General features: G+C 34.8%; 1 long non-coding RNA gene across 2 annotated transcripts in view; it reads left to right on the top strand.

Annotated features, from left to right (window-relative positions):
* Positions 1-18,662, top strand: part of LOC141585164 (uncharacterized) — a 458,381-nt gene that overhangs the window by 319,098 nt on the left and 120,621 nt on the right. For both annotated transcript variants that reach the window (XR_012518530.1, XR_012518531.1), the window contains exon 5: positions 12,717-12,795. This is a non-coding gene — a long non-coding RNA (uncharacterized LOC141585164). The remainder of the gene's footprint in view (positions 1-12,716; positions 12,796-18,662) is intronic.

The raw sequence follows: 18,662 nt of genomic DNA, 5'->3' as shown, positions 1-18,662 counted from the left end.
ATAAATTCAATTTTCAACTAAATATTCTTTTGGTAAGATACTGAGTTATTTGCCATGTATCACCAAACTTAAGAGATGGACTTCTCTAAAGCATTGTGTTTTAATAAGTGTTCTATATGTGTTTACTAAATGTTAATAACCTTTGTCAGATGGGCAGATTGGAAACATTTTTTTTCCATTCTGTTGGTTGCCAGTTCACTCTAATTATAGTTTATTTTGCTGTGCAGAAGCTCTTTAGTTTAATTCGATCCCATTTGTCTATTTTGGCTTTTGTTGCCATTGCTTTTGGTATTTTAGTCATGAAGTCCTTGCCCAGGCCTTTGTCTTGAATGGTATTGTCTAGGTTTTCTTCTAGGGGTTTTATGGTGTTAAGTCTTATGTTTAAATCTTTAATCCATCGGGAGTTAATTTTTGTGTAAGGTGTAAGGAAGGGATCCAGTTTCAGCTTTCTGCATATGGCTAGCCAATTTCTCAACACCATTTATTACATAGGGAATCCCTTCCCCATTGCTTGTTTTTGTCAGGTTTGTCAAAGATGAAATAGTTGTATGGTTGTAGATGTGTGGCATTATTTCTGAGGCCTCTGTTCCGTTTCATTGGTCTATACCTCTGTTTTGGTACAAGTACAATGCTGTTTTAAATTTACAAGAAAAATCTCTCAAAAAGTGGGTTTAGGATATGAACAGACACTTCTCAAAAGAAGACATTTATGCAGCCAACAAACATGAAAAAAAGCTCATCATCACTGGTTATTAGAGAAAAGCAAATCAAAACCACATTGAGATACCATCTCACACCAGTTAGAATGGCAATCATTAAAAAATCAGGCAACTACAGATACTAGGGAGGATGTGGAGAAATAGGAATGCTTTTACACTGTTGGTGGGAGTGTCAATTAGTCCAGCCATTGTGGAAGACAGTGTGGAGATTCCTCAAGGACCTACAAATAGAAATACCCTGTGACCCAGCAATCCCATTACTAGGTATATACCCATAGGATTATAAATCATTCTATTAGGAAGACACATGCACACGTATGTTTATTGCGTCACTGTTCACAATAGCAAAGACTTGGAACCAACCCAAATGCCCATCAATGACAGAACTAGATAAAGAAAATGTGGTACATATACACCATGGAATACTATGCAGCCATAAAAAAGATGAGTTCATGTGCTTTTCAGGGACATGGATGAAGCTGGAAACCATCATTCTCAGCAAACTGACACAAGAACAGAAAAACAAACACCACATGTTCTCACTCATAAGTGAATGCTGAACAATGAGAACACATGGACACGGAGGGGAACATCACACACTGGGACCTGTTGGGGTTTGGGGGATTAGGGAAGGGATAGCAAGGGGTCGGGGAATAGGGGAGGGATCACATTAGGAGAAATACCTAATGTAGATGATGGATGATGGATGCAGCAAACCACCATGGCACCTGTATACCTATGTAACAAACCTGTACTTTCTGCACATGTACCCCAGAGCTTAAAATATAATAAATAAATAAATAAAAACGTTAGTAAGTATTTTGTTGCTGACATATTAGGTAGCACTATTTGATACCAGAAAATCAAGAATCATTTCCCAATATATGTTGAAAGGAAATATGACATGGAATTTTTGAATTTTATCTAGTGATTTAAATCAATGAGGGTAGGAAATATGATAATTCTGGCCCAATCTTATTTTGTCTTCAATAACAATTTGTTTGAAGCTGCTTGTCTGATCAGCTGTTTAAATTTATCTCCTAATTTTTCTAGTGAACAACACAAACTTTGACAATTCCTACATTAATCAGCAAAGAACTGTATGTTGAGTCTGATTCTTCCCTATGTCCTTATGTGAAAATAATAATCACTGTGTCTCGATGAAGTGTAAAGCACAATTCAACCAGCCTCGACTGTGTTTTTTCTACATAGTAACATATATCTGACTATAAAAAGCATCTAGTTTGGTCTATAACCAACCATCTAGTTTGGTTATAGACCAAACTAGATGCTTTTTATAGTCAGATATATGTTATTAATTACAATTAATAATTAATTTCACAATTAATTCATTGCTTGACTTACAAGAACAAAATGTGTGCCGTTATCACAAGTAATCACGAGACATAGCTTTACTTACAATTACTAATAAAAATGCCAAAATGGGACAGAACCATCCATATAATTTAATAGATGACGTAGTTTATGATAGTCAAACACCATGCATTAACACAGGTTCTATAATGAAGACATAGCTGCTGATTATGAGTTATTTTACACTGGTCAATAAAAGAAAACATTACTCTAATTGATGCATTTACTAGTATCTTCCTTTGTGAAAATTCACTAGGATCTTTGTGGGGGAAAAAAAAAGCATGCTCAGGTGTTTGAAAGCAAACTGAGCACCTGGATGAGTATATCCTCTCTCCTCCAAGTCATGAAGGAGTCAAGCATGGTCCTACTGCTTTCCTGCTCACTGGACAATTACACTTTGCTTTACACAATAGATGTGTCCCCAATAAGCCTTTTGCCAATTTAATTCCATTTTAAAGAAATGTGTGCAATTTGCTATTTAAAGGTTGCCATTACAGAACCGTTTTTCAATAAAGTAAATTACAAAGCCATTTTCTAATCTGTTCATATTGTTCAAGCAAATACAGATTTTCACAAGCTCCTTTTAGGACAAAAATATATGCGCATTATCACAGCTTTCCCTACTGTTATACACCAATGAAAATATCATGCTATTTCCTGCAAACAGAAATAGTACGTACATATATATATACATATATATTACTGATTTCTTTTTATTTTCATGTAGGTACTTAAGTACATTTCATATACATATATGAATTTACATATATAATGCATACATTACTGTATTTTTTAACACATGATACATGTATACTTTAAAGGTAATATCTTTCTGATATCACCCTCTGTCCAGATTGGTTCTCAAAATATGCATATTGGTTGATGGATATAAGTAAATGACAGACTGGCTTTCTAATCCATTAACTCTTTGGCATAAGGTACTACAGTTCCTTTAATGTCTAAACAGAGGTAAAGCTCCAAGAACAAATGTGGGTGCACTAAACAGACTAATATCACTTAAACATTGTTTAACAATAGTTCCACTTGTATGGGTGAATATTTTTTGACCAAGGAAATGTTTCTACTAGATTTACAAGAAATTTTTATTCTTATTAAATTGGTTAATTGAACAAGCTTAACTCTGCAAAATACAATCAACAGAAAATATTTTCTATTTCCCACATCTGCTTTCAAATATATTTTTTATAATCTTCATTTTTTGCTTCTTTATGATATCCCTTGCAGATACTTATTTTTCTGATCATTTTCAGATATCAGAACCATTACATTTTCAGATATTGAAAAGTCAAGTCCAATTTAAATCATAACTACAATGTCTTTGCATGCTTAAACATTTTCCACAACCCCCTTTTCCTAGTTAACTTCTGCTAACTTTCACATCTTGGCTCAATCATTGCTGAGACAGAAAGAATTTCTTGACATATCTGATAATATCACATCAAAAGAAAATTCAGAAACTAATAGGAATATTAATAAAATTATTTTTACTTTTAGTGCTTGCAAGAGTCCAAACTTTGGAAGAACTAGACTTTTACATAAATGATATAGCAAGTATTTACAAAACAAACTTACAGTTTGAAGGTTATTTTGATTGTTCCCCAAACAGCAGTTCTTTATATGAGTATCCCATCTGCAAGAGCCAGTATTTTTATAGATATTAAATATTTTTTAAAAGTGATAAGGTTATTTTTATTAGAAAGTGAGCAACTTACTGAAAAGTGAGTCAAGGCTTTATTTATTTAATGGACTAGTATTAGATAGAGTGGTCCATATGTGTGCATTGCTTTGTTTACCAAAGCAGAATTTGTAATGCTTACTCACTTGTTTAACCAACCTTTATTGAGTGCCCTAATATTATAGTTGTCCCTTGGTAACTGCATTGGTTCCAGGACCCTTAAAGCTACCAAAATCTGCAAATGCTCAAGTCCTTTATAGAAAATGTTATATTGGTACATAACCTATGCATTTCCTCCTGTATACTTTCCATAATCTCCAGATTATTATATCTAATATAATGTAAATGTTATTTACATAGTTGTTATATTGCATTGTTTGTTGTTTGTATTATTTTTATTGATGTTATATTTTATTATTTTTAGAAATATTTTTGATCTATGGTTGGTTGAATCTCTGGGTGCAGACCCCTCAATATGAAGGGTTGGCTTTTTATGCCAAATACTTTGGATTTAAAAAAAAATTAACATGAAAACATTCCTGTCCTCAAAAAGACTGATCTTGAAAACTTTCTCCCAAACTTTTTCATATATCCAAACACCTACTTGATTTCTCTACTCAGGTGTCACTTAGAAACTTCAAATTAATCTGTCCAAGACTAAACCAATGAGCTTTATTCCGTCTTTTATCTTGGTAATCAGCATCACCACCTGTCAAATTGCACGAGATAGAAATCTAGTTATCCCATCATATTTCTCTTTGTTCTCCCTCAACACTAAATTCAATCATTCACCAAAAGTTATCATTTCCAAATAAGTTTTTATATCTGTCTGATCCAGCCATGTTACCCATCATGTTGTAGCTACTTCAAAGCGACCATCATCTCTCTCCTAGTTCACTGCAATGGTATCCTAACAGGTCTCCTTCACTCTAATCTGGAGTGCTCCCCAAACAAACTATTCCCAGTCAATTCTTTCCTTAGAACTGTGTATCTAAGATGCAAATGTAATCATGCCCTTCCTACACACAAGTCTACTTTCTTCATAGCCTCATTTATTACACCTTCCCTCCTTACAGTCTATACCTCATCATACTTGCCTACTCGCACATCCACAAAACTCCATGTTTTGTCTCACTGCCTGGCCTTTAGACAAGTAATGCGGCTGCCTGGCATGTCCTTTCACCTCACCTTTCCAGTGCCCAGCTTTCTCCTACACATTCCTCAACGTTCAGTTTAGGTTAAATAGTGTGCCACTGTGTATATTACACCACATTTTCTTTTACCATTCATTTGTTGGTGAACACATGATGGCTCTAGTTAATAACTGTATTGTGTTCTGGAAGATTGCTAGGAGAGCAGATTTAAATATTCTGACCACTAAAGTGAAAAGTATGTGAGATAATGCATATATTAATTAGCTTGATTTAGCCATTCCACAAGGTATACATATTTCAGAACAACTTCTTACCCATGATAAACATATACAATTTTGTCAATTAAATACATAAAAAAATTTTTTTAAACCACTGAGTTTTGGCATGACTTTTGTGAGGAAACCTTACCTGACTCTCAGCACAGTGCTCCTCCTGGTTGTCTCTACATTTGGATTTACGTCTACCATAGCACTCCTTCTACTGCCTGTTTTCCATAGCTTCTTCCCTCACTACTTTGTGAATTACATGAGCACAGGGACTTTGTTTTATTTTTCTCTTAGTCTCCAGTGTTTGGCACAGCGGCGCATTTAGTAACAATAGATAAATAAAAGGTTCACAGTATAGTTAGAGTGAAAGTTGGATTGAAAAAAAAGAATGACATATTTTGCTTAAAAGAACATACAAGAGATAACACCGTGTAGCAATTAAGACCTTGAACTCTAGGACCAGACTGCTCATACCAGGAGCACCACTAAAAATTCAAGCTAGTGGCAGTTTATCTGTAGCTTAGCTCCCTTGTAAAAACGAGGCTAACAATAACATCTCCCTACAGGGTTGTTAGCATTAAAAAAGGTGAAGCCTGTAAAGTTCTAAACAATCAAAATAATTAAACCATTAAAAGTGTCAGTAAAAAAGCATGGTTTATATGCTTAAGAGAAAAAAAAATGTTTGGGAGCATGAGTAATAAAGGAACTAGGTAAAAAAGTGCTAGTAAGTAAAGACATGAAGGAAGAGATTTTTGAACAGACTGTTTGTGTATTTTGAATCAGAGTAGAATCTTACCAAGTAGAGAATGTAGCAATCCCAAGCAATTATCTCTAATTTGTAAGTTATTCCTTAGTTTTTAAGAATGATTGAGTTGGTTAATGTTTTCAAGTGACATAATTTCATCAGTACAAATTTATTTCTTTGTTTGAAACGAAGTTATCACATAAAATTGTATTATTTTTCTTCTTTCATTCCATTTAATTTTAGAGCATGCACACCACTTCCTAAATAACAGCTAATGCAAGGTGATTTGCATTTTCATTTAGAATGATATAAAGATCAAGAATAATGGTTTAAGATTTTAATTATTTTTCTCTTTGAATTGCATAGAAGTGAAATTAGGTGAAGAGTGCAAGGAGCTTGCATTAAGTGAAATTGTAGAGAGGTGACATTAAGTGATGGCTTAAGATACACCACAAAGAGTTGCCTAGAATTACACATGATAACAATCTATATCTCCTTTAGTGTCTCTTTCTTCATGCCAGTCATGTTAATAAAAACCAATGTAAGTAAGGAAACTGTTGCTTATCAATTCAAGTTTTTATTTCTCTTCTTTTTTTAAAGACAGGGTCTTACTCTGTCACCCAGGCTGGAGTGCAGTAGTGCAATCATGGCTCACTTCAGCCTCAACCTCCCAGACTCAAGAGATTCTCCCACCTCAGCCTCCCAAGTAACTGGGACTATAGGCTGCCACACTTGTCTAATCTTTTGTCTTTTTCATAGAGATGAGGTCTCACTGAGGTGCCCACTCTGGCCTCAAACTCCTGGGCTCAAACGACTCTCCCACGTTGGCCTTCCTTGTGCTGGGATTATAGATATAAGCCATTACATCTGGCCAGTCCAATATTTTTCCTTGATTTTTTATTTATTTAATTTTAACTTTTATTTGAAGTTCATGGTATGTGAAAAGATTTGTTACATAGGTAAACTCATGGGATTTGTTGTACAGATTATTTCCTAGTATTAGGTATTAAGCCTAGTCCTCAATAGTGATTTTTTTCTGTTGCAATAGAAGTTAGAAATAAAATGTAGACATGTATTTTATTGGAATGCCTTATTAAATGAAACTTGGCAATGCTTCAGCTGAAAAGTCTAAAAAACTGAAATTAGTCTTAAAATGCAAAAGTTTTCAGAATAAAATCATTTTCTTTCTCCTGAAATATGTCTTCTTGAAACTTTATTTATAAATTTGTGATTTAAATAGAAATATATTAAAAGGCTAAGAATTATTATATATTGGAGAATTCAAAAGCATTGTTTCTTAGAGCCATAAATTGTATCCAGTATTCATGATCTACTAATACTGCAGAACTTTGGTTTTCATCATCAGGGAATAAATGAAAGGGAAAGTTTAAGAGAGCACTTATTTACAATCATTCATCTCATTTTTTAATTTTTGGTTTCATATCCTTATTTGATCTGAGCATAATTGTGTGTGTTGTATGGGAGACAACTCAGATTAGTTTTCATTGATCAAATAGCAACAAAGTATACTTCTTATTAATTTTATTAAATAATTAGAAAATATAGCATATATAATCTACCTATACTTACATTGCAGTTTTCTATTTCTCTTTAGTGGCTTTTTTGTATACTAAAAATGTGGGAAAAGGTAATAGTTATGTCTTTGTAAAGGCTAGCCCCATCTCTCACCCCTCCATACACCAAAACACAAGTCTATCACAAATGTAGTAGGTTGAAAGATGGAGTCTGTCTGTCACCCAGGGTTCAAACTCTTGTGTCCATCTCCCCCTGGAACAACGTTTTTGTCCTTACCACCTCACTAAACTGCAGGCACACATGTTAATTTCCAGCCATATTAAATGGTTTCCACCTATTCTGTGTAATTCTATGCCTTGGAATATTTGTGCAAACCATTATCCTCATCTGGGATAGATTTTCCCACATCGCTTGGTAGGCTCAGTCTCTAAAACAAGCTGCATACTATAATATCCCTGTGAAACGTTCACTGACTACCCCCAAGAAGCCTGAGTTTATTTCTCATTTTCATTTCCCATAGCGCTGTTTTTATCTCTTTACCACTTCTAATATTACACTATAGCTTTTTTATGAAATGTTAGTTTTGCTTACCAGATTAAAAACAGAGATTGTGTTTTGTTTCTCTCTTAATCTGTGTCACTTAGAACAGCATCTGAGACATTGTCAGCATCTAATAAGCATTTAAATGTTCTAAGAATTAACACATGCATAGCTATTCTCATACATATCCCAACTACCTAGCCTGGCAAAAGCCACGCCTAGAAACACATACGTGTACACACACACACACACACACACACACACACACACAAACACACACAGGCATGCACAAAAGGTCTAAACCAATGGTAGGCCCTAGAATTTTCATAAAGCTTTCTATCATATGAGTCATCCATTCTTTCAAGAGGGATTTTTACTTGATATTTGGAGCTATCTAAAACAACTGTATGAAAGCCTTTATACACATAAAAACCAGTATCTTATTACTGTTAATTTTTCTGTCCTTCTGTTCAACATTTCTATTTCTTTCAATCAGTCAACTACTCCCCATTATTTGATTTTCAGTCACCTCACTGTTATTTTGCTGTCTTCCAAACTTCAGTTTAGCTTACTTAGAGTACAACAGCAAGGACTTACTGTAATATTTATGTATAGTCTGACCATAAAATGTAACATATTTTCCAGTCTTGACCTAGAGCAATGGCTTACAAAATCCCAGGAAGAATTAGGATTTGTGGAAGGGCTTCAAGGACAATTTTGTGGGTGTAGGAAAGGAGAAAGAAGGAGCACCAGGATGCTTCACTTTAATAAGATAGTTTCCTTTTTATTGTTTTGTATGCTTGGAATCTGTGTTACGTGCTTTGAAAAGTATTTCTTTGGTCAAGCTTTTGAAAATATATGTTCTAATTTATTTATTGTGATATAGTCTCAAATTGCATTTTCTTTTTAATTTTTAACTTTAAAAAAATTTTGTAATAACAATGTATTTTTTTAACTTAAAAAAAATGACCGTCGTTTCCCAATTGTGGTATTTTCTAATCACCTTGCCCAAACTTTATTTTTAGAACTGAAATTCAGAATGTGGCATTTAGTACTTCAAAATTTCAATGTGTTCTGTATTTTCATATCTTTAATTTATTCACAAATTTGATATTTTTCCTTTTTATGGCTAGATAAAATAACTTACAAAAGTATTAAAAATTGACAACACATTTGACCCAGCAATCCCATTACTGGGTATATATCCAAAGGATTATAAATCATTCTACTACAAGGACACATGCACACGAATGTTCATTGCAGCACTGTTTACAATAGCAAAGACCTGGAACCAACCCAAATGCCCAATGATGATAGACTGGATAGGGAAAATGTGGTACATATACACCATGGAATATTATGCAGCCATCAAAAACGATGAGTTCACGTCCTTTGTAGGGACATGGATGAACCTGGAAACCATTATTCTTAGCAAACTGACACAAGAGCAGAAAATCAAACACCGTATATTCTCGTTCATAGGCGGGTGTTGAACAATGAGAACACATGGACACAGGGAGGGGAGCACTACACACTGGGATCCGTTGGGGGGAAATGGGGGAGGGGCAGGGGGATGGGGAGGTGGGAAGAGATAGCATGGGGAGAAATGACAGATACAGGTGAGGGGACGGAAGGAAGCAAAGCACACTGCCATGTGTGTACCTATGCAACAATCTTGCATGTTCATCACATGTACCCCAAAACCTAAAATGCAATTAAAAAAAAAAATTGACAACACATATTGACACACCACCCAATGGGGCTTTTTTTTTTTAGACAGTCTCACTCTGTTGCCCAGGCTGGAATACAGGGACAATCTTGGCTCACTGAAACCTCTACCTCCCACATTCAAGCCTCAGCCTCCCAAGTAGCTGGGACTACAGACGCCAGGTGCCACGCCCAAATAATTTTTGTATTTTTAGTACAGACATAATTTCACCATGTTGGCCAGGCTGGTCTCGAACTCCTGAGCTCAAACAGTCTGCTCGCCTCAGCTTTCCAAAGTGCTGGGATTACAGGTGTGAGCCACCATGCCTGGCTGGGGCAAGAGTATTGAGGAAACAAGGGAAGAACATATTTAAAAATTTTGAGTCAGGATATGATATGATTATAGAGACACCTTAGACATATCGCTCTCTTAAGCCAAGGGATTGATCTGAGAAGGTGGTCAGTTAAGAAACTCTCAGTGTAGTTAAAATGTGACAAGGTGAGAACTAGAATGGGAATGATGATAAAATGGAAGATTTACATGTCAAGAGCATTATGAGTAATGTTTTAAGATCTGTTGATTCATAGTATATGGGATGAAAAGAAAAAGAGAAAAAGATAATTCAAATGATTTAAATCGCTCTGATGATATTACTGGTAATAAAGGAGAAGTCAAATTGTGGAAAAGACTAAAATTTAGAATTAGATTTACTGAGTTTTATATGGCAGGTAAATGCCTAAGCAACGTGGATGTGCATATACACACATGTAAGATACATATATAATATGCAATAATTTTAACTAAGAAGCATTATATTGAAACTTTAGGAGAGATTTAAGAGATGTAGAACATAGATGATACCCATACGAGGCAGAGGTTTTGGTTGCAATAGTGGCTATAGTCTATCCAGCACCTCACCCCTTCAGTGCTTTCTTCTCATATTAGACTCCAAGCTCAACAGCCCTACTTTCAAGCATAAATAAAGTAGGTAAACCTCACACTTGGTCCTTCCCATGACACAAGGGGATTATGGGAGCTACAATTCAAGATGAGATTTGGAACAGAGCTAAACCATATCAGCACCAGTTAAGTCGAGTTGAGGCAGGGTATAACTCTGAGTGAAAATTATTCTATAAGAACATTTGAATTTTCCTTCCATCTCCAGTGTATGTCAGTTTTATTAATGAAGGAATATTCAAGTTGTAGAAACTGCAGCTTAAGAAACAAGTGATAAATTCAGATCAGGTATTAGACACCTAGAGGAAATTGTCTGGGAGGGAGTTGGATGTGAAGGACTGTGCATGAAATTTCAGAAGAGAAGATTAAGCTCAACATTCTAGTTAGAAAATCATCATTTACTATCTATATATACATAGAGATAGATAGTAATTGAGGTTATGGATGAAAATAACTTATTTTTTCCATGGTAGATTTTTACCAACAAATAATTAATATGTAACTTTCTTTTAAAACATTAATATTTTTATTGGAAACATAATTATCCATAGAAAAATAGTATTAATGTTTAAAATGCAGAAAACACCATTGGGAAATATATGGAGAACCAGATTTTTATCTCTTTAAAAATAAGATTCTATTATAAAGACAGTTGTATTCTCAGCCAATCTTTAAAGATAGACGTCTACAAGTATGACATCCACTAAATATATTTTCATAAACTAATCTATTATGATTTTATAAACCTGTTCTTTATTCATCATGTAAGTAGAAAATTTTTTAAATGGCTTGGACAATATTTACTGTAACAAAAATTTAGAAAAGTATGTATTTTTTAAGACTCCCCTTTTAAAAATACTTCAATTATATTTTGAAATATCCAAAATATATTCTGGGGTATGTAATATAAAATGTGGGTTTTTTGTTTTTTTTTTTACTATTTAGTCTGATATTCACATACAATCTGTCAATGTGGATACTGTAATGTAATTCAGGTATAAAATTAGCTTCAGTAATTGATTTTTAGAAATTCAGAGATGCTTTTAGGAAGGTGTAATAAAGAATAGTAAATGGCACACACAGCCTTTTAGAAGTGGTACATAAATGCTTAGTTTGGCTTCACCATTGCATTTAAGATAGTTTAAAAAAGTGGTGAAATCAAAAACATTTAGACATTGCATTCATTTTCTTCTGAACACATCAACATACATTTTCTAAAACCAAGGATTTTCTCTTACAAACCATAGTACAATAGTTAAAATAATGCAATTAACTTCAATATGATGTCTGATCTTCAGACTTTTTTGTTTTTGCCAATTGTCCAACTAATGTTTTACATACCATTGTTGTACAACTCTTACTGTTTTGTTTTTGTTTGTTTATCAAGGATTGCATATTGCATTTAATTGCTATGCCTTTTTAGTCCCTTTCCATTTAGAATATCCTCAGTCTCTCTTATTTCATGAACTTGACATATTTTAAGAGCGTAGGCCAGATATTTTTATAGGATGTGTCTTTTTGATGTTTACACATTTTCAGACTTATTTTATGCATTATTTTCTCAGGGATACCACAAAAGTGATACTATCTTCTTCTTAGTGCATGATACCAGATAACACTTGACATTCTTGGTCCCCTTACTGGTGATGTTAACTTTGATCACTTAGTTAAGGTGGTAACTTTACTGTAGTTATTGTATTAACCTTTGTAATTAATAAGCATCATAAGGGAAATATTTTGATACTATGTAAGATCCTGTTTTTCATCAAACTTGAGCATCCATTTGTTATTTTTTAAACAATTCTTTCTATATTTTATTTATTTATTTTAATTGACAAGTAAAATGATATATACTTATGATGTACATGATGTTTTAAAATATGTATACATTTTGGAATGAGTGAATCAACCTAATTAGCATATGTATTGTCTCACATAGTTTTTTTTGTGTGTGGTGAGAATAACTACAATCTAGTCTCTTAGCAGTTTTTGAGTATATAATACATTGTTATTATCTGTAGGTACCGTGTTGTACAATAAGAATATGTCAGCAGCTTGGTGCCAAGATACAACTGTGATTTCCATTTAGAACCGTCATAGGTGAGTAATTATTTTTAAAGGAAGTGTGAGTGATTTTGTTTATTGTACACATTTCTTGGTGAAGTAATAAAATATGGAATAACTTCTGTCTTATTTTTTGGAAATCCATATGTGGAGTATTTTAGAGGATTTAAAGTCATTGTTGAACTGCAAATCATTTAAAATCATTGTTTTTATAGAGAAAAATTATTAGACCTACAAAGGGCATATTTGGTCCTCTCAAACTATTCTCACAACTTTAAAACAATGATTTCTATTAATGGTGTGAGAGAAAGATTACAGAGAGGGAGTTCTAAAGGCAGAGAGATCATAAAGATATTAATATCCTCAAAATCTGACCTGAATTTAACCAGTAGAAGTGAAGATATAAAAAAGCAGATGGCCTTGAGAGATTGTAAAGAGGGAGAGTGCATAGAACTCCGTAACTTATTGTAGGAAGTGGGAGAGAGAAGTGACCAGGTTTGGCTCTAAGAACTTGATAGAATATGACACAACAGGGAGGGGGAAAAACGATTTCATTTTGAATACGTGTTCAGGTTGTTTAGGAAACAACTAAAAATAACCAGAAAAAAATAATAAGGTAGGTATGGAACTCATGCAAGTCTTTTATTTGTAGCTAAGTAGCAGCGTAGAACTGTGGAAATGTGGGGAAAACAATGCCATAACAGCAGCCAAGAAGACAAGAGAATTCCTGGGATCCTAATGATGATAAGGTTAAATGCATTATATATTATTTTTTAAATAAATTACAGGTTAATTGGGACTATGTGGTTGTCTTGGAACCAGTAACTTTGCTTAATATTGCGCTAATGAACAAATTACCAACAAAGTTACAGACTTAAAGAACATAATCTTTCTGTAAACTATAAGGGTCTTCTGAGCATAAGGACATATTGGGGTACACAAGTACACAAAAAGGAACATAATATTTCTGTAAACTGTAGGAGTCTTCAGCTAAAAGGATCCTTATGTAGGATTTTATATTTAGTGGAAAAGCTCTCAAGGAACAATATTCATTTTTTTAATTGCATTTTAGGTTTTGGGGTACATGTGAAGAACATGTAAGATTGTTGCACAGGTACACAAGTGGCAGTGTAATTTGCTGCCTTCCTCCCCTTCACCTATATCTGGCATTTCTCTCCATGCTATCTCTCCCCAACTCCCCACCCCCTGCTGTCTCTCCCCTATTTCCCCCCAACAGACCCCAGTGCTTAGTGCTCTCCTCCCTGTGTCCATGTGTTCTCATTGTTCAACACCCACCTATGAGTGAGAACATGCGGTGTTTGATTTTCTGCTCTTGTGTCAGTTTGCTAAGAATGATGGTTTCCAGGTTCATCCATGTCCCTACAAAGGACAAAAACTGATCAATTTTTATGGCTGCGTAATATTTCATGGTATATATGAGCCAGGTTTTCCCTGTCCAGTCTATCATTGATGGGCATTTGGGGTGGTTCCAGGTCTTTGCTATTGTAAACTGTGCTGCAACGAACGTTTGTGTGCGTGTGTACTTACAGTAGAATGATTTATAATCCTTTGGATATATACCCAGTAGTGGGATTGCTGGGTCAAATGGAATTTCTATTTCTAGGTCCTTGAGGAATCGCCACACTGTGTTCCACAATGGTTGAACTAATTTACACTCCCACCAACAGTGTAAAAGTGTTCCTATTTCTCTACATCCTCTCCAGCATCTTTTGTCTCCAGATTTTTTAATGATCGCCATTCTAACTGGCGTGAGATGGTATCTCAATGTAGTTTTGATTTGCATTTCTCTAATGACCAGTGATGATATGTTTGTTGGCCTCATGTATGTCTTATTTTGTAGACTGTTTGTTCATATCCTTTGCCCACTTTTGAATGGGCTCGTTTGTTCTTTTCTTGTAAATCTGTTTTAATTCTTTGTAAATTCTGGATATCAGCCCTTTGTCAGATGGGTAGACTGCAAAAATTTTTTCCCATTCTGTTGATTGCCGATTCACTCTACTGACTGTTTCTTTTGCCGTGCAGAAGCTGTGGAGTTTGATTAGGTCCCATTTGTCTGTGTTGGCTTTTGTCGCCAATGCTTTTGGTGTTTTGGTCATGAAGTCCTTGTCTACACCTATGTCCTGAATGGTTTTGCCTAGATTTTCTTCTAGGGTTTTTATGGTGTTAGGCCTTCTGTTTAAGTCTTTAATCCATCTGGAGTTAATTTTAGTGTAAGGTGTCAGGAAGGGGTCCAGTTTCTGCTTTCTGCACATGGCTAGCCAGTTTTCCCAACACCATTTATTAAACAGGGAATCCTTTCCCTATTGCTTGTTTTTGTCTGGTTTGTCAAAGATCGGATGGTTGTAGATATGTTGTGTTGCCTCCAAAGCCTCTGTTCTGTTCCATTTGTCTATATCTCTGTTTTGTTACCAGTACCATGCTGTTTTGATTACTCTAGCCTTGTAATATAGTTTGAAGTCCAGTAGTATGATGCCTCCCGCTTTGTTCTTTTTGCTTAGAATTGACTTGGCTATGCAGGCTCTCTTTTGGAGGAACAATATTCTTAATTCTAAAAAACTGTAACTGGAATTTGATAATTTAACAAAGCCTAAAAATGTTGACTATTTCATTTTACTGATTTGAATGCATACTTTTGTGAGAAAGTTAAAGCAAGACAAGTAATGTATACAATTTTTATTATTGCCAAATTAGTGTATTAAGGAACATAAATTTGTGAAAATAAAGAAACAGAATTAGGGTTAAATGGATCATCAAATAATTTCACATTTTATTTAAATCCATCACAGTTTCTATATTTTTTCTCTTTCTTATTGAAAAATGTCACTTGAAAGCAAGTGTCCAAAAAAATATAAACAGAAAAGGAAGCAGAAAGAAAGCTTACTACAAGAATTTTCCCAGTTCATGTACTCACCTAGCAGCACTGTTTATACATCAAAGAAAGGTCATGTCTTGTCACATTTTTATCTTAGCTGATAAGCTGTAAAGAATCCCTTAAAAAATAAAAGTAGTATAAATGTCAAACTGTCTTCTCACCAATGTACATAGGAGACAGTGCACTTAGTGGTGAAATTCTGTCCAGAAATGATGAAGAGATTATTCTGGGAATAATGTACAAGTCTCATCCCTACTATCCTGCTTTGCTTAGACATTTTATAGGCCTGCATACATATTTAATAATAGCATTACATGTCACAAGAGAGTTGAATGACCTTTTGCTAACTTGCAGTGAACATTTCACAAAAGAACAATATTCCACTAATAGCTCAGTGTTTCAGATGTGTAATATTACATAGGGATTTTACCCCTGAGTAAAATGCACACATAAATGTTTACCTAAAAGGCAGGTTTTCTGTTAAAGGATTTAGAAACATGGACATTTGTTATTAAGCATAAGCATCTACCATTACTGAACAACAAAAACACCTGTATATGATTTAACGCTTCTTCCACTGACACACCAGAGCCATTGGCCTGATCTCCTCTGAGAACTTCCCTCTCAAAAGGCACAGGAGGACAGGTGCTTCTTGAACTTCTCGCTATCTGCCACCCACTACTGCCACCCACACACTGCTATTGAAAGTCTGAAGGACTGAAGGTCTGTTTGCTACTCTTTGCTCTTGGCAGGTCCAGGTTTCCCTTTGTGACTGTTGTGTGCAGCACTTCTGTGCACAGAGGGCAAATGTAATGTTCTTAAAATAAAACACCACCTACAAATATTAGCCAAAATATTATATATAATGAGCCAGGGACTAGTAATATAATCTCTCTACAAAAATGTAACAGGGCAATTCAGAGATACCTGTGCAAATGTCTAAAACAAAAAGAAGATATAAAAAGAGTCATAATAAATGTATTTCTGCATCATTATGGGAAAATGGGGAAAGGCTCCACTTAGTCCTGACTTTAGCAAAACTTCAGTAGACCCTAAGTACTCTCCTTTACTGGAATCATATCCAACGTGATAAAAATGTAACCACATTCCACTAAACTTTTGATGAAACTTTGCAAGTCTATGTACCTTTGGCATTGCACCTATGGAGCTTAATCAAAAAAAAAAAAAAACAAGCCAGCCTAATGGTGAATGAGAAAGTTGCACATAGAAAACAATACTTAAGTCAATATTTTAAGAAGACATAGATTTTTGTAGAGCTTGAAGAATATAAAGATACAGTTTAGAAAATGGTGACAGCATTTGCAAAGTCCTGAAGGCAAGACAAAGCTAGTGTTGAATATAGGAAATATGGAAGTAAAGTAAGACTTGAGAAACTTACCATACAATTACTGAGGGTCTTGATGTTATCCTGTGATTGACAAGGCATTATTAAAGTATTGGTAAACAGCTCAAGGATATGAACTTGTTTTTCCCATTAGCAGGTCCAATCTGAAGCAATGAGAAAAATAACTTGAATTGAGATCATGGGAAAGACTGAAGATAGGGAATCCAGTGACACATAAGAAACATTGTCCCTAAAAATACCTTCAATCCTTAGGGTCCAACATACCATTATTGGAACCAGCTAGGGGCTGCAAGTTTGGCTCAGGGCAGATGGTAGAGCACTCCCTACAGGATTCTGTGAAGGGAGATGATTTCTGGGATGTGCTTAATGCAGCAGTGAATTGGTGCATGCATTGTCTGCTAAGAATCTACCTCACACCAGCTCTGCATCTGAACAGACTCCGTTTGACCATTGTCTTGAAGACAACAAAATTCTACTCTCTTCTTCTTTATGAAACAGTTCTTCTTCCACTTTTACTCGTGCAACTGTTTTAAGTGGAAAATTTTCCTCTGTGTTATTTCACTAAACCAGCAAAAAGCCCATGTGGCTGATTTTCAGTAGAAAGATAATTCTGGTGTCACGAGAAGTACCCCTCCCCTCCTCCCCAAGGTACAGCTATGTCTAACACCTGAGATTGTGGCATTCACAATTTGTGCTGATTAGCTTGTGCCTATGTGAAATGCATGTAGGGTACCTCACAATTCAACCAGGAGCAGCAATCAGTATTTCTAATCAAAACAGCTCCCTACCAGGGCTTTCCACTGCTCATTACCTTGAGCTTGCTGAATTATTCTGGTTCTGTAGTCAAAGTGGGAAAAGCTAAAAATCATTGGCTTGAAATTCAGCCTTGGATTCAAATGCAGTCTTTGACATTAACTGAATGTGTGAACTAGTGTTTTTTTGGGGGGGCCTCAGTTCTTTCTTCCAAAAAAATGCCACAATTGTTTAAATGATGCTCAGGATTTTCCTTTCCAGCCTTCTTATTGTATTATAATAAAAATTTTTTGAACCTGATGGTCATGCCCATTGTAAAGAGCACATCCATAATTAAGGCTATTTGTGGAAAATGGATATTTTAAATGTGTGTGTTTAATCATAGCCATTTTGTGTTTAATTAAAATGTTGAAGATGGGATTCTTGCTTTAAAATAATAGCTCTCTCCTCAAATATGGGCAAGTGCTTTGTATTTTATTAGCCATAGCTCTAATTCTTGCCTTGTATATGAATGATGTTCCTTACTAAGTAGTCTTGCTGGCACAACTAAGAGAAACTGTCTCCCTTCACCTCTTTTTCTCTCACTTTTCAATGCTATAAGCCTTTACTTAGCTATCCAAATAATAACTTTAGCGTCTGGTTTCCCCATGACTGGAAAAAGAGACCAAAGAAATTGAAGCAACATGAGCTTTCAGAACCTCTTCCTTTACTTTCTTCCCACATTAATCCCATTATTTTGTTTATAAGGAATTATTTAAATGTCTTAAATGTTATCCTAAGAAGGAATACAAATAAATTTGGTAGTTCACTATTTACACTAATAAAAACATCACTTATTTGTAATGGCAGTCTTAGGATGTTTTATCTTGGGTAATATAGAATCCACTTACC

This window comes from Saimiri boliviensis, chromosome 7 (assembly GCF_048565385.1).
Source record: "Saimiri boliviensis isolate mSaiBol1 chromosome 7, mSaiBol1.pri, whole genome shotgun sequence".
NCBI classification, from domain to species: Eukaryota; Metazoa; Chordata; class Mammalia; order Primates; family Cebidae; genus Saimiri; species Saimiri boliviensis.
The sequence above is the reverse complement of the archived record's forward strand: the minus strand, read 5'-3'. Positions and strand labels throughout refer to the sequence as shown.